The sequence below is a fragment of the Giraffa tippelskirchi genome, chromosome 3 (genome assembly GCF_054371585.1).
Source record: "Giraffa tippelskirchi isolate mGirTip1 chromosome 3, T2T-mGirTip1v1.2.pri, whole genome shotgun sequence".
Lineage (NCBI taxonomy): Eukaryota > Metazoa > Chordata > Mammalia > Artiodactyla > Giraffidae > Giraffa > Giraffa tippelskirchi.
The window spans coordinates 907,093-924,423 of NC_137277.1; the positions used below are offsets into that span (position 1 = coordinate 907,093).

At 47.9% G+C, this 17,331-nt stretch overlaps 1 protein-coding gene and 1 long non-coding RNA gene across 4 annotated transcripts in view; both read right to left on the reverse strand.

Moving 5' to 3' along the window:
- The window catches only part of PRKCA (protein kinase C alpha), a 289,903-nt gene that overhangs the window by 263,614 nt on the left and 8,958 nt on the right, over positions 1–17,331 (reverse strand). The window lies entirely within an intron of this gene.
- Positions 4,249–8,238, reverse strand: LOC145542269 (uncharacterized). The gene is made up of 2 exons (XR_014079732.1): positions 6,535–8,238; positions 4,249–6,089 (listed from the first exon to the last, which is right to left on the reverse strand). It is a non-coding gene; the product is annotated as an uncharacterized LOC145542269 (long non-coding RNA).

Sequence of the window (17,331 nt, forward strand, 5' to 3'; positions counted from 1 at the left end):
ACAACACGGACACACTCAGCAGAGCAGCCCGGAGGGGCGGTAAGCAGGAGGACAGGTCGACGCTGGGCAGCCAGGCGGCAGGAGTGGCCGGCACGACGACCCCGAGCACAGCGCAGGCTGGGCCGTGGCCCGTCCTCACAACTGGCTCCATCCCACACTGCGGGCAAAGGGGGCACCAAGGTTGTTGAAAATCTGAACCCAGCCACCAAGTCGAGGTTTTAATTACGAGCATCATCCTCAGAGTTTCTGGAGTCGGCCTCCAGGAGGAGGAAAGACCACCTGCTTCTACCTGCCCTGTGGGGGCGTGGAGGAGACGCCCGCTGGGGGCCACGCAGCCTCTGGGCGATGCACTGGCCGGACCCCGATCCCCATCACTCCCTCCGCTTCCAGAGTCCAGGCTGCTTCCTGCCCACCCACAAGCTCCCACAGGGCGCTGGGAACAGCAACCAGTGCCCCTTCTCCACAACATCTCAGAAACAGGCAGGGTGCCCGAACGGCTGAGAACGTCATCACGTGGAAGACGACCAGGCTGTGTCACGGTGGGCGCCCTGCCCAGTCCCACCAGTCAGCCTGGAGCATCGCATCCCTGGCGTTCATCAGAAAACAGGCTGGCCGTCCACCTGGAGGACAGATGGGGTGCTCCTGGGAATACAGGACTCTCAGCACTTAGGGGAATCCATCCTAACACCCTTCATTTGTCACAGTCTGTTACATTCTCCATTAGGCCGTTAGTTATTTGTGACCATACCACCTTCCTCCATGCCAGCTTCTCTAGCAGAGCTAATTCCATGCAGGGGACAGAGGTGCTGGGTAAGAAGGTCTGGAGGAGGGAAAGGGAAAGTTTTTATTTTACCTAAACTGGGTCTCCTTAAAAGGACCAGACTCCCAAATCAGAAAGGTCTTTTTAAAAATGCCAGGGTAAAAACAAAAAAGTTTTTAATTTAAAAAAATTAAAAATTTTAAATAAAGAGGTAAAAATTCAAAAATAAAGTTTTAAAGTAAACAAAAATTAAAATTTTAAAATAATAGAAACAAAAATAAATTTTAAAAAGGGACCCATTTTAGACCTCACAGAAACTGGATGAGATCTAGCCCAGATGACTGTTGGATGCTAATGTTGTCCGTCTCCCAGACTCCCCCCACCTCAACCTCACAGCAAAGGTTCTGCCCTTTGGAGTCACCAGAATCCCGATGATCTACTGCATGATGTGTTACATGCAATCATCCCCTCGTAAATGGAGCCAAAGTTGTCTTGTTCTAGTATGTTCTGAATAAAATCTAACTGGTTTGCTACACTGGGTTCAAAAGGAAAGTACTGATCAAATAAAAGAAAAAAACTCTAAAAATAAGCTGCTTAACAAGACAGATTGTGTGTCCTTCATATTGTCTTTAAGACAGTTTCCATTAAGGAAAGGCTGTAAGCGACGCATCCACTAGGAGGGAGGTTCTAACAGTTTCTGCTCCCGTGAAGGAAATCTGACAACACAGTCGGGTCAGAATCACCCAGGTCCCCCCACACTGGGGAGGGTCGTGTGACTCGCTGTGGCCAATGAGCAGTGGGCGACGTCCCTCCCCAACGGAAGCAGAGGTCCCTGGGTGATGCTGTCTCGCCTTCTGAAGGAGGCGGCTGCGGGGTCCAGATGCCCAGATCCTACAAGACTGTGAGCGGGAGCCCCTCCGTTGCCAGGTGCAGTGAGGGAGACGCAAACCTGTAAAGCCACAGGTTTGGGGAATAACATGCTGCTGAGGCCTGAAACCTCATGGACCCTGAGCAATCAGTGTCTGAGTTCAGACCATGGCCCCAGCCCCGCGCGGGAGAATAAACGTGGGCGGGCATCTTCAGAGGTGGGAGAGGGGAGACACAAAGGGGTCCCACCAATGCTTGAACTCAGGAGAATGAGTCAAGGGGAGAGCAGGAGGCCAGGAAGCACAGAACAGGGTCTCTCAGCCAAAACGACCGAGGCTAAAACACAGCTAAGAGCCACACACCCAACCGTCTTCCAGGATGAGTCCACCTTAGCAGCCAGCTAAGGTTCCGACTGCCACCCAGAAAGCGCTCAACCTCAGCCCGTCTCCAGGGCTGCCTGCGGGGGCAGCATCGCGGGCACACCCCCTCGTTAATGCGCAGTCGCTGTTCCACGGGTGAAAACCAGGAAGCCACTGCTAACAGACAGCAGCCACCTAAGAGGACAACCAGGACCGCGCCCCCCAGAGCTGGGGGACTGCGCCCCCCAGACCTGGGAGCCTCTAATCCCACACACAGATGAGCCCCAAGTCATTTCTCCTGTTGCTGTTTTAAATTCCGTCTTAATGTGTTTATGAAAGTCTGTAATCTAGTTAACGCTGGAGCAAGAGCCCCTCCAAATACCCCTGTTCCTGCCATCACACTGATACCCTCTTAACAAAAGACACGGAAATGGGAGTTCGGTCTCTAATAGAATATTCCAGCTTAATGAAATCTCCCTCAAACACTGACAAATGCTCGCTTGCCTACTGAACCGTTTTATCTCTTTGATAGGATGAGTAGATATTACAGCCCTATGACTAAAAAAAAAAATTAAGTGGTTTCACTGATAAATACAAATGTCCTGGCTGAGTAATACAGACAGAGGGGTGACGGCCGGGGTGCCCCGTCCGAGTCACGCACAGTCGGTCCTCGTCTCTGAGAACAGCTCAGCTCCCCAGATGCTCCCTCCTGCAGGACCACACAGGAGAGACGGAGGGAGCAGGGGTCCAATGACAGCCAGCTCAGTGATCAGTGAAGACTGGGCGCTGGATGAGTAACAATTTAAAACTTAAATTCGTTTAACCCATCTTTCAAAAGACTGAAAGCAGGGTAACTTTTATTATTATTTTTTAACTCTTAGCGGTTGAAAGAGACACTCCTCGGGAGCCATAACCTCAAAGACGACGCATGGAAAGACCAAGGGGAGGCGTCTAAACTGAACGACCCTCGGGAACGTCCATGGGTCGCTGCCGAGCATCCGCTCCCCTTCCTCCACCCTCGGCCCAGGACAGGAAGACCCAGCGCAGCAGCTCCTCGCCCCAGCCCTGTGAGCTCCTGCCCCTCACCCCCATGGCTGAGCTCAGTCCGCTGCGGCGGGCCCGCGTCCTGCTCCATGCCCAATGCCCCCGCCCCAAGCACGCTACCTGCCCCCACCCCCGCCCCTGCACTCGCCCAGTTCCCACGCCTGCTCCCACTCCGGCCGCCCCTCCACGCCGGGCCTGGGATCCGGCTACCACCCTGACTGTCCTCTCCCCGCTCTGAAACCTCAACAGCCCCACTCACTCAACAGGTTCAAGGCCACAGACCTTCCCCAAAGCTGAGCCTTCCAACTCATCACCAACAATGACCGTCCCCCACCGTGCCTGCTACAGCCTCCTCCTCCCCCACTGCCGCCTCACCCCACATCCAGCGGTGGCCCCCTCCCAGACAGGCCCCGGGTCTGGAAACATCTCTCCACCATGCCCCCGGCTGCAGGACCCCAAACCCTGCCCAGGTGAAGAGAGGCCTCCCGACAGGCTGCCCCGCCCACTCCTGCCCACTTTGGTTTAGCTCTCCACACAGCAGCAGGCGTGTGGTCCTTTCCACGGAAACTGATTGGGCCAGCTCCCTCCTGAGAACCCGTGTTGGTTCCCCCGCCACGGCTCTCAGGCTCAGGCACTGAGATCTTTAACCCGGTCCGAGACCCGCCAGGCGGCCGTGCCGACCTCGCCTGCCTCCTCTGCCCTGTGCAGACACTGCAGAGCCCGAGGGCCCTTCTGGGCCCATGACAAGCGGGGCTCCCTCCCCAGGGCTGTGTCCACGCTGGCTTCTTACTCAGGAGGCTCTTCCTTCTTTTTTCACCTACATAGCCCACACCCTCTAGAGTGCAAATGTTTCCCTGGGTGAGATCTTCGTGACCCCAGACTAGGTTAGCCCTGTGTCACCCGTGGTCAGACTCCCATGGCCTTTCTGTGCACCCACATGATGACGGGCCCATCACCAGAGGGATGAGAACAGTCTCAGAGGTGTGGATGGGGTGATGGTAAGTATCCACGGGGTAGATAGTCATCTAAAATTTTAGACCCCGTTCTAAGAGAATTCCCCCCCAAACTTGTCATACTAATATTCAAATAGCTATCTGACGGGTTCACATTTCAAAACCATGAGGCAAGAGGTGGCCTAAGGACAGAGCAGAAAGAAACTAAAATAAAGAATTAGTCATCTGCATGGAGGACACACAGCTTTAGAGCAGTCGTCAAGAATTTGAACACAAGAATATAGGAAGTTTTCAGTAAGCTGATTATCAGAAGTAGAACAAAGGTACCATCTGATATCACTTTCAGCAAAACCTCCCCTTAAATGTTATCAAAAAATCTACAAATATTGAAATTAGAGGCCCACTTAAGCAATACCCCAAATCTGAGTCTGGTGAACAGATACAAGGCTAAGAGAAGCCGAACCTGTCCTGTGTAGAGACCGCCCAGCTCTGGGCAAGCCCAGTAGAGTCGATCCCTCACTCAGAAGTACGGACAGACAGGCACGACAGCGCACAGACAATCACAAGCCTGTCTGCCAACCCCAGGTGAGGGCGGGAAAGAAGGACACTCCAAGAGAGTAAAATGCCTGGACTGCTGCTTTAAATATAAATCTACTCCACGTACCTTTGAAACCTCCTCATCTGACTGTGTGCGAGGCTTGACTGCACCTGCTTTACAGCATCTTTATACAACCACCAGAACGTAAGACAAGAGATTAAAGAGCATGTTCTTACAGATATCTGTCTACGCTTTACTATGATGGATTCAGGAGGGGGGGCCCTGGGGAGAGAAGAACATCTGGATTCAAGCTGTACAAATTGCTTTTTTAAAAAAAATACAAACCCATGAAGAATTTACCTTTCAAAAACTTTTTGGATGAAATATCGCAAAAATCCATGTGATGGAAAGAATAAAGTGAACAACCCCCCCAAAAAAGAATGTGTGTGTATATATATATGTATATGTATGCATGTATAACTGAATCATTTTGCTATATAGCAGTATTAACACTGTAAGTCAACTATACTTCAATTAAAAATTTTTTAAATAATTTCAAAACAAAGAAACAAATATAAACCTAACCCCAGTCACTTAGTTGTAAGATTCAGGCAATACTTAACCTAAGAAAACCACCTGTCCTCAGTGGCCGTGAAAGTTACAGAAGAACAGTGCTCTCTGTCAAGTGCTCAGCACTGGGCCACATGCAGGCCGTGCTCAGCAAGTGTTATCATAGCTACTATCACTCCCAGCAAACTAGCTCAGTACCTGCGGAGAACATGTACTGAATCCATAATTAGACGACCAGACGGACGGCAGCCAGCACAGATGTAAGTCTCAGGGCCTTAACATCAACCATAAAATGTAAAACTTCACAAAGGTCAGCTTTTTTAGGGGCGGGGGCAGAGAGACAGAATGGGGACAGTAATGGAAATTTTAAAGGTCAAATTTGCACAGACAGGATTTGTGGATGCAAAGGCATGCAGTCCTATAAACTCAAAGTAATCCTAGGGCTCTATCTAGCTCAAAGGATTGTAAGCAAGCTTTCCAAAAAAAAATAATAAATCACAACTATCCGCCTTTTAGGGCTTCTCTCCTCTCCCTCAGCTGCTCTGAACAGTTTTAGGAATATGGCATCCTGACTTGTGTCCATCAAGATCTCCTCTCTAACACGAGTCTGAATCCTACTACCACCAAGCATCTCTGGGGTCACTTCAGTCGCTCAGTCGTATCCAACTCCTTTCGACCCCATGGGCTACAGCACACCAGGCCTCCCTGTCCATCACCAACTCCCAGAGTTTGCTCAAATTCATGTCCATTGAGTCAGTGATGCCATCCAACCATCTCATCCTCTGTTGTCCCCTTTTCCTCCTGCCCTCAATCTTTCCCAGCATCAGGGTCTTTTCCAATGAGTCAGCTCTTCACATCAGGTGACCAAAGTATTGGAGTTTCAGCTTCAGCATCAGTCCTTCCAATGGACATTCAGGGCTGATTTCCTTTTGGATGGACGGGTTGGGTCTCCATGCAGATCACTGGGGTCACCGTGCCATTATTTCAGCCTATGGCTCCTACAAGATAAAGTGCAAAGTTCTTCTCCCAGTATTTTTATTTTCTCTACAGATTAGAAAGGGGCTCCAGAGTCATTATGTGGGTCACAGAACTCTGTAAAATGCCACAAAGCCAAAACACAACTCAAATGCCAGATTTCAACTGTAAGGCATTCACATAAATTAGACAGGAAAAAAAAATCACCTGGACCCAACAGAAGCCAGAAAATTAACATTTTACATGCTGCCAATCAAGAAAAACATCGAGGAAGGATCAGGGGATTTTTTTTTCCAATCCTAAATCAACTCAATTCCTGGCTGAAGGCCAGTCCCCAGCAACCAGTGGTTTGTTTTGCCTGAAACTTTCAGCATTTCAATGATAATATTTTTAGAAAAAAATTCAGCACCGTAGATTATTTTCCAGAGATATTGTGCTTCTAGCGAATAATTAAAGGAGGGGACATACAGACACTGGGCTCACGGCGGTGCCGCAGCAGCAGGTCAACAGCCGGCAGGACACGAAGAGGCAGGCAGCCTGGCACGGGGCTCGGTCTCCCCATCCACTCCAATCACCACTGCACAGCGGCCACTCAGAGCCTGGGTTGAGGATTCTGACGCTGAAAGAGGACCTCGAAAGAGACCAATGTTATCTGCCACAGCGGCTGGCAGGAATGCCACACGCTTGCTACCCCTCAGCAGAACCCAATGCCCCCAGGGCAAAGTGAGAGAAAAGGGTCAGTCGCTCAGTCGTGTCTGACCCTTTGCAACCCCATGGACTGTAAGCCACCAGGCTCCTCTGTCCGTGCGATTCTCCAAGCAAGAACACTGGAGTGCATTGCCATTCCCTTCTGCAGAGGATCTTCCCAACCCAGGGATCGAACCCAGGTCTCCTGTGTTTCAGGCAGATTCTGAGCCACTAGGGAAGCCCCTCACCCCCAACTGCAAAGAGGGATCTACACCAAGGTTACCTAACCTCCAGTCTAGTGCTCATTTATCACAGGAAGGGCTCTTAATTTTCACACTTTAATTTATACATGCTGACTTTTCACATACTCCCTAGTGCTCCGTGTGTAAGTCATATTATCCAGTTATACTATAAACTCCCTGATAAGATTCAGAGGGTCTGTTCACTCTTAGGAAAACCCTCATCCGTATCAGGAGCTCGTACGTGGTTCTGTCCACAGCAAACCCAGGAGCTGGCAGCCTCCCTCCCTGAAGAGGAAGACACGGAATCCGCTTCTCACAGGCTTATCCTCTGTGTCCCCACATGTTCCAACGCACAAAATAACTCTAACCCCAGTTCTGACATCGTGTTGGAGACTGAGATCAGGAACAAACAGGCCAGGTATATAACTGTGTGGGGGAGGGTTAGACAAGAAAATGACTCTATAGCAATCCAATACGTGATTATTTCCACCACCCACAGACAGACACACCCACATACACACACACCTCTTGCCCACAGAAGTAGCGGGTAAAACTAAAATTTGCATAGAGGTGTAATGAACACCGTACACTAAAGAAAAAACCCCTGACAACTGAGTTTACCGCAAGCAGCATGCAGTCCATGTTTCCAGGTCGTGTACCACACCCTGTAAAACTTCATTAGTTCAACTGGCTTCTGTTCATTTCCCAGTTTTGGATACTTTGATAGAAAAACCTCACTTAAGGTCTTTCCACATTAATATATGTGTGAGTAACATGCATGTGACCTTAAAAAGGCATCTGAAATATAGACCCAAACTGAACTCAAATCCAGCGGAACCTCTGGATTCAGGTGCCAGTTTGCAGAAAGCACAGAGGAATATGGTGTGCTATGAGCATGCAGTTAACAGGACTCCGACTGTGGGAAAATCTACAGGTCCCAAGCCCAGGGACGCCCCCAGAGAGTGAAGGTGGTATGAAGGAGAAAGTTGTAAATTAAAAGAGACTTAAGGACATTTCCAGTTATTTTAAGTGTGCAAGATGAAACTACAGTGTCTGTGGATAACCACGTAGCAAAACTAAAAGAAATGCACAGAAGTCATGATCTAAAAGTCACAGAGGTAGTTCCTTTGGGGGAAGAGACGAGGCAAGGGGAGAACTAGCGATCTCACCCGCTTGACCCGGGGGTGGCTGTAGCAATGCGGGCTTTATGGCGATCCACTAGGCCACGCATTTTCTGTGTGGCTTAATACATCTGCATCTCATTCTACAATGAAAGGCTTAAAAGGGTATGATCCAATTTACTCCCTCAGGATTCTCTAAAGCTGAACTCTGCTACCATAGCCACTAACAACAGCAAGGAGATCAAATCAGTCAATCCTAAAGGAAATCAACTCTGAATATTCACTGCAAGGACAGATGCTGAAGCTCCAATACTTTGGCAAGCCGATGCAAAGAGCCAACTCATTGGAAAAGACCCTGATGCTGGGAGAGGTTGAGAGCTGGAGAAGAAGGGGGCAAATGGAAGATGAGATGGTTGGATGGCATCACAGACTCGATGGACATGAGTCTGAGCAAACTCTGGGAGATGCTGAAGGACAGGGAAGCCTGGCATGCTGCAGTCCATGGGGTCATAAAGAGTCGGACATGACTTAACCACTGAACAACAACAGTCAACTTTAAAAATAAATTGCAACAAAAAATTTGGTTCCACATTTCAAGGGCCCGACAAGCAGACATTGCTGATGATGCCGCAACAAGACGATGATTAGAGAGCGTTCCCAGCGTCACACAAAGCGCTGGGCGACAGCCCAGAGAACAAGTTGCCTTTCCAGATCAAGCTGAATTCCTAGTTCATCTCCCCAGAAAAAACCTTACAGATGCAGGAGACCCTTGGCCTCCAGGGGCTTCCATTCTTATGATTCTGCTTGTAGGTAAGACTCCTGGCAAAAAAGAGCACAATGAACCCAATGGCAACCACAGTGACCACGAGCGGACCCCATCCAGCTTGTCACTGCCCCAGTGCAACTGAAAGCAATAAAAAAGGAGTGGTCTGATTCGTTACCAAGGAAGACACCTGACTGCACCAACGCATGACCAGACACAACACAGCCACACAACCTGAACAAGAAGTGACGGACCTCCGAGGCCAAGAATCAGATGCACTGTGGGATCGTATACAGCAGGATCTAATGCCTGATGATCTGAGGTGGAGCTGATGTAATAACAACAGAGATGAAGTACACAATAACTGTGATGCACTTGAATCATCCTGAAACCATCCCCGACTCCCATCCATGGAAAAACTGGCTTCCATGAAACTGGTCCCTGGTGCCAAAGCTGGGGACCACTGCTATATAGGACCTTACAACAGAAAGAGGGCATTAGTGGGAAAACTGGTGAAAAGTCAAATGAGCTCTACAGTTAACATTGTACCAATGTGAACATCCTGTTCTTCGTAATCATACTATGCGCATGTGAGATGTTAATACTGGGGGAGTGTGAGCAAGCTCCAGGAGTTGTAGATGGACAGGGAAGCCTGGCGTGCTGCAGTCCATGGGGTCGCAAAGAGTCGGACATGACTGAGCAACTGAACTGAACGGAATGTTGGGAGAACCGAGGTAGATATAGATACTCCCTGTACCATTTTTCAACTTTCCAGTGTCTAGAATTAGTTCAAAAGTTTGAAAGAAAACTGTTTCTTCCCAAGATTTAAGGATCTAGATGATAAAAAGCTCCCATTAGAGCCAAGTGTAGTTCAGTCACTTCAGGGTGAAGTGAGGTCTATGGGTCTCAAAGCTCAAGGATGCACCCAGATAAGGAAACAGGGATGAAAGAGGAAGCTGTAGATTTAGAGAGACTTAAGGACATTTCCAGTTACTTGAAATGTGCAAGGTCAAACTACAGGGGCTGTGGACAACCACGTGACAGAACTAGAAAAGATGCCCAGATGTGACGGATCTAAAAGTCACACAAGTAGTTACTTTGGAGGAGGAAACTTTTGCAGAACTGACTGTCCCCACTCACTGCCCCACTGCAGAGTCAAAGACTTTCTCAGAAAAGTGAGCTGAATTTGAAAAGGAAGGCTATTATTCAAAGCAGGCAACAACTCCCATCTAACAGCAGGCAGAAAGGATAAAAAAGATGGCCTAGAAATTTCCCCCTCGTAAGTCCTAGCAGATCTTCAAAATTATTCATATATATATATATCAAATCGGCAGTGATAATCTACTTAGGATTTCCAAACTTTAAATCCGGTTCAAAGACTCTTGGAGCAATAAAGATGCCTGAGACTATGATAGGGAAAGTGACCAAGGTGGGGGGTGGGGGGGAGAAACCAACATTTTTGGCTCATTTTTAAAGCAACTTAGAAATCTAGGACATAAAGAAAATTTTCCATGGAGCATTTACAAGACTTATGTTGTATCTGGATTTAGAAAATACTGAAAAAGGTATGCATAAGGCCCATGCTTCATTTCCGTTTCATCATTCTGTGTATTTTCTGAATTTATGTATTTCTAAGATCAGAACCTCAAGTCAGGACGTCCCTGGAGGTCCAGGGGCTAAGACTCCATGCTCCCAGGGCAGGGGGCCTGGGATCCATCCCTGGTCAGGGAAATAGGTCCTACAGGTTGCAACTAAAAGACCCTCACAGCCAAATCAATAATTGTTTAAAAGGGGAAAAAAAAAAGAGAACCTCAAGTCAACACTGAAACTAAGATTTGAATTCTATATTTGTACCACTGTTGGGAAATGATTTCAGTTCTAACAACGGGCTAACTTGTACTACAGAAAACAAAACCACTAAATAACAAACTTTATGGTTATATTCAGTCACCCTTCAAATCTTGCTTGGGGGCGGCTACTGAGATATGCACCTTACAGATTCACACTACTGCACGCGTGCATGCGCACTCCAAGTGTCAAGTCAGCTCTGTTGTAATAACTAAGTGTAGGATTAAAACCTGAGCGCAGGAGAAGGGGGAGGCAGAGGATGAGACGGTTGGACGGCATCCCTGACCCGAGGGACATGAGTCTGAGCAAATCTCAGGAGACGGTGAAGGACAGGGAAGCCTGGCGTGCTGCAGTCCACGGTGCTGCCAGGAGTCGGACACGACTTAACGAGTGAACAACGATGGCCAGGAGCAGACTCAGCAGCTCAGGGGTGTAGCTTGCTTCCAAAGAACCAAGAGGAGCCAAAATTAAAAAGACAAAAGTCAAAAAGTATGTGATTTCAAGTAGAGCAGTTTTCCCTGCCTGTGAATTCTCATTCAACACAGAGCCTTGTGCATTTTCGATGCTTGAAACAGGTCTTTGTTATCACGTGTGCTCAGCCGTGTCTGACTCTCAGCTGCCCCATGGACTGCAGCCCGCCAGGCTCCTCTGTCCAGGGGATTCTCCAGGCAAGAACACTGGAGCGGAATGCCATTTCCTACTCCAGGTCCTTGTGCTATTACCAGACTAGTAATCTAAATTTTGAAAGATAAATGTACAATCTTTACTCAATAAAACTCCTAGGCTTCAGAGCACAATGTCCACTTGTCTCTAAAAGGCACTGCCTTTTTTCAAAGGTAACAAAAGGAATCCAGTGCCTGCTTTGTTTGCAGATTTTCTCATGCTTTATACAGAGATTATTGGATGAGCACCGAGACTCGCAGGTCGTAGAACTTAAGATTTAAGACTACAGAGTACACACAGTACAAAGGTTTATGAGCTGCCAGGAAGCGGCCGTGGGCACTCCACCCCTGCTCGAGCTGGGCACGGAGACCAGTCCTGTGGCCGGGTCCACAGCACAGCGTGGCTCCCTCCTGGCCAGTTCCACCGCTGTAAGTTGAGGGGCCTCAGTCACACAGCCTCCACAATCCTGCCCCACTTTGAATTCCAAGACCAAGGCTCTTCTTGATCTTGTAACTACAGAATTCACCAAGGAGGTCAAGGTCAGTATATAAATGCACGTGGATTCAGATGATTAACCTACATTTAAATAGAAGCCTGTTTTTAATTACAGATACATAATATTAAATCTAATGGTTAGGAGTGCTATCCAGCTTCTTAGTGACTAAAATCTTGCCCATCTGATACGAATCTATTCTACAACTTTTTTTTTTAAATTCTAAGTCTCCACATAGTTTCAGGCTGTTCAGATAAAGTATACAGAACATCAAAGAAAACCTGACACAGCGGGAACACACAGGAAAACAAAAGCTAGAAGCTGATGCATTTTTGGAATTTGGGAGAAAACTTAGGACTTCAATCAATCCTCCACCATTAAGTAAGTTATCCAAGCACCTTGCTCAGAATGAGTCTGTCAAAGTTAATGTCATGAATTCTGAGTTTATGCTTTAATCGATCATGAAGAGTGTGTTACACCTCTCACCATCATATTAACTGAATTCAGTCAGCCCAGCACCTCACCCAGTGAGTCAGCCTCTGATCTCCGGTACCTCTGCCGTTTATCTCAATTACTCCACAGCATTATTCATTTTAGACAACCATGGAAGTCTCAAACATGAACTGCTCCAGCTCCCACCCAACAACTAATCTTTATAAAATGTGATTTTGCAAGTTAAATTGCATCACGTGAGCACAGACTCAACTCAGCCATCAGGTGCTGTGATGCTTGGTGGCACAGATGAACAAAGGGAAAGTATCAGTCCTTAAGCCAAACTTGACCTTGGACCTAGAGAATAAATATCAGTCCTGCCTGCTCCTGAACTGTCATCCGGAAATTAAAGCAGAAGAGTGATAGAGTTTTCCATGTTAATAAGTCACTCAGAAACTAATTTGCAGAAACTAATGCCAAGGGAAAGCAACAAAAATCACTTTAGTCATCAAAAGTGATTTTAGACATTTTAGTCATTTAGTGATCAGCATGTGAAAAAATTAGATTTCCTCAGAAGATTTCAAAATTAGGTGTACGACCTGCTATACCTTACACGGGTCGCCAACAAGGACCCACCAACAAGGACCTGCTGTACCTTACATGGGTCGCCAAGGACCCACCAACAAGGACCCGCTGTACCTTACATGGGTCGCCAAGGACCCACCGACAAGGACCCGCTGTACCTTACATGGGTCGCCAAGGACCCACCGACAAGGACCCGCTGTACCTTACATGGGTCGCCAAGGACCCACCGACAAGGACCCGCTGTACCTTACATGGGTCGCCGACAAGGACCCACCGACAAGGACCCGCTGTACCTTACATGGGTCGCCGACAAGGACCCACCGACAAGGACCCGCTGTACCTTACATGGGTCACCGACAAGGACCCACCGACAAGGACCCGCTGTACCTTACATGGGTCACCACCAAGGACCCACCGACAAGGACCTGCTGTACCTTACATGGGTCGCCGACAAGGACCTGCTGTACCTTACATGGGTCACCAACAAGGACCCACCGACAAGGACCTGCTGTACCTTACATGGGTCGCCGACAAGGACCCACCAACAAGGACCCGCTGCACCGCCCAGGGGACTCTGCTCAGTGTTGAGCTGCAGGGAGGGGCGCTTGGGGGAGCATGGACACGCGGATGCCTACGGCTAAGGTCCCTTGCTGTCTACCTGAAATCGTCAACGATCACAGCACTGTAACCGGCAATACCCCGACATAAAAGTTTCAAGTTAAAAAACTAGGTATTATGACCCACGTGATCATTTTGTAGTCTGGATTTTCCAGGCAAGAATACTGGAGTGGGTTGCCATTCTTCTCTCCAGAGGATCTTCCCGACCCAGGGTTCGAACTTGTGTCTCTCGACTCCCCTGCATTGGCAGGCTGATTCTTTACCACTAGTGCCAGCTGGGAAGCCTGCCTATTAATATTAAACATTCCTATGTGACTTCTCATGATTATAACTGCATTAAGCATCTTTGAAAACAAAAAGTATGATTTAAACTACTCCTTACACTGTAAATAGTCAAGAATCTAGCTGCAAGTTTCAAAGTTTTAAAAGTGAACCATCTCCCATTTCCACATTTTAAGGCAGTTACATATAGTTGCAGGCACTAATTCAACAAAAGGAGGAAAACAATTGAAGCTTGTTTAACTTCAAAACAAATCCAAACAAACTAAGGAACCCTTTAGAAGCATCAGCGTAGCTTTCCTGAATCCAAGCATTTTATTCCAATTATAACAAACAGCAACACAAACCATACTTTATTAAAAAAAAGTGACAGAAGGAAAACTGAGTGAAAACATGAGTAAAACGGATCGGCTGCTTACAGTTCAGCTTCAGACCCTAAGGGCTTTCTGCAGTGAGACAGGCGTTTAGTCCATCAGCCTGCTCTTGAGGCCAGCGCACGGCGGGCCAGGTCTCAGCCTTTGCCCAGCGTCCAGCCCTGCGGAAGCGGGCAGGGGCACCAGCTCCCCGGGTGGTGGGACACGTGCCGGGCACGTGCCATTGTAGCAGCAGTCTCCTATGAGTCCCTACTTTGCAAATCTGAAATAGAGCAAAAAGCCCACCTTACGTTCTCACCGGGGTGCCCTGCAGCACCCCTTTACCGTCCTTTCCCAAGGATTCTGCTCTGGGTTATAATTCTTTCCCAGAGTTTAGCACCATGGAGAAGGAAGTAGTAACTACTGATCGTGAACAGGAACAATGGCTGAACAAATCGGTATGCAGTCTTTAAAATACAAACTGTTACCGGTTTTATATATTATGTATGTTTTATTTCTTTATTATTTCCCTTATTAATGTGTATAAGCCTATTACAACTCAGTGCATTACCTCCAGTCTTAATCTCAAGGCTGCAAAACCCTGCACTTCCAACTGTCATCAACAGTACCAGCTTCAGAAGAGAAAAACAAGCACAGTATATTAACGCATACATATGGAATCTAGAAAAATGGTACTGACGGACCTACTTGCCAGGAGGGAATACAGAAGCTGACTCACTGGAAAAGACCCTGATGCTGGAAAGACTGAAGGCAAAAGAAGGGGGTGACAGATGATGAGATGGTTCCATAGCATCACTGATTGACCGGACATGAATCTGAGCAAACTCCAGGAGATAGTGAAGGACAGGGAAGGCTGGCGTGCTGCAGTCCATGAGGTTGCAAAGAGTCACACAGGACTTAGCGACTGAACAACGACAAATAAAGACGCATCCTTCCACACCTCCACTGTCCATTGAGGAGTGTAACTGAAGTCTGACAAAGCAAGGGGAACCCGAGGGCAGAGGGGCGCTGGGTTAACAGCACGGGGTGAGTCCAGCGCCATCACTTCCCAACTATGTGACCTCGGGCAAGTTAGCAAACTTCCGTGCCTTAGTTTGCTCATCTGTAAAGCGGGTATAACACTTGACCTTTTCAGAAGTGCTGGGTGAGAGACTAGATGCATCACCCCAAGAATCCGTTTCACTAACAGGATAGTTGGCACTTAGGTATTAGATTTCTAGAATAAAATTTTGCTCACAATTCAGCTGTTGATCAGATCTTCCTCTTATTCCTTTTCTTACACAAGTTGGATCTAAACTCATTTACAGTACATCTTCAGGTCCTGGGCTTCCACCCTTATCTCTTACCTATCTACATACCCCAGATAACAACTGACCTTGTATTTCCCAAAATGCCAGAACTAGAGATGTGCAGACCTAAGGGGAGAGATACAGCGACTGGAGGCCTTCCAGACGAACCGCCCTCATGCTAACCGCACTCGCTGAACTTGCTCTTAAATAATTCCTAACTTGTGCTGACAATTTATCACATCATTCCCCTCTATTCCATTCCCGGTAGAAATTATTTCCAGAAACCATTTCCCCCTTTGTATAATTTAATAGAGGGTTTCTTTTAATGTAGCTGTAGTCATTTCAACCAGATCTGACTGCTAATGCCATACCAACCCTGAAATGTTCATGTCTCAGGTTAAAGTCTAACAAGAGGTTTGCTGGGTGGGAAGAGACTCGAAATGAAGGGTTTGTCATGGAAATTCTGACTGACAGAGGAGGACAGTGAGGTCTTAATTCTATGTCGCCCAGGCACGCTTCAGTGTTTCCCTTCCTGGCGTCATTCTTTCCTCCCCTCACGTAAATCCAGGCTCTCTGAGCACCAAAAAGTTTCCATTTGGCTCTGAAAAGTGTTCTCTGCAGAAGTGTTAGAGTCTACACCCAAGCTCCACCCCACCACTGGTCTGGCAGATTCATCAGGACTCGTTTCAAACTGATCACATTCTGTGCTTAACGGGGGGCTTTCGAATAAACGGATATAAGACGAGAGCTCGTGCACGTCCGGCAAGTGGCTGCATTTAACATAAGTTTATCTTTCGGCTGACTGACGCCTGTTGAGGGCTCGTAACTCAGTAACAGCGGCTCCCCGGCACCCACACCACCACCCCCGGCCCTTCCTCGCATGAAGGCGCAGAAACCTTCCAGGTACAAGACGTTTAAAACCACCAGCGTCAGGCCCAGCTCCTGCTCCCCCTGGAGCATGACAATCTGGCTTCGGCTATTAGCAATCCCCAAGCAAAGGACCATTTCAGTGACTGTCACACACCAGAGCTGGTTGAGCTTCTCGCCCTGCACCCGAGGCTGGACACTGCTGGGGCCCGTCAGAGGCTCTCGTTTAACTTGTGCGGGAGATTCACGGATGCCTGGACACTTCTCAGCCAGAAGGCAGACACACTACATGGTTTATTCCTATCGTTCTAAATTTAGTAGGTTTAACATTACACAGAACTTACAGGGACAACCTGGAATTCTCCATTCTATATTTTGATTAAGTACTCTTAGCTATGACAAGCCTACACAGCGTATTAAAAAGCAGAGACATCACTTTGCCAACAAGGGTCCATCTAGTCAAAGCTATGGTTTTTCCAACAGTCATGTATGGATGTGAGAGCTGGATCATACAGAAGGCTGAGCACGAAAGAATGGATGCTTTTGAACTGTGGTGTTGGAGAAGAATCTTGAGAATCCCCTGGACTGCAAGATCAATCCTAAAGGAACCAGTCAATCCTAAAGGAAATCAACCCTGAATATTCATTGGAAGGACTGACGCTGAAGCTCCAATCCTTTGTTTGGTCACCCGATGCAAAGAGCTGACTCACTGGAAAAGACCCTGGTGCAGGGGAGGGCAGGAGGAGAAGGGGGTGAAAGAGGATGGGATGGTTGGATGGCATCATCGACTCAATGGGCATGAGTCTCAGCAAACTCTGGGAGAAAGTGTAGGACAGGGAAGCCTGGCGTGCTGCCATTCATGGGGTCGCAGAGTCAGACACAACTGAGCAACTGAACAACAACACTTAGCTTCAGAAAGTACTTTTCTCGGCCATCTCAACATCTACCCTCAGCTGACAGGACTTTGGATTATGACCTAGATTTTAAACAATAGCAGGCAGGCA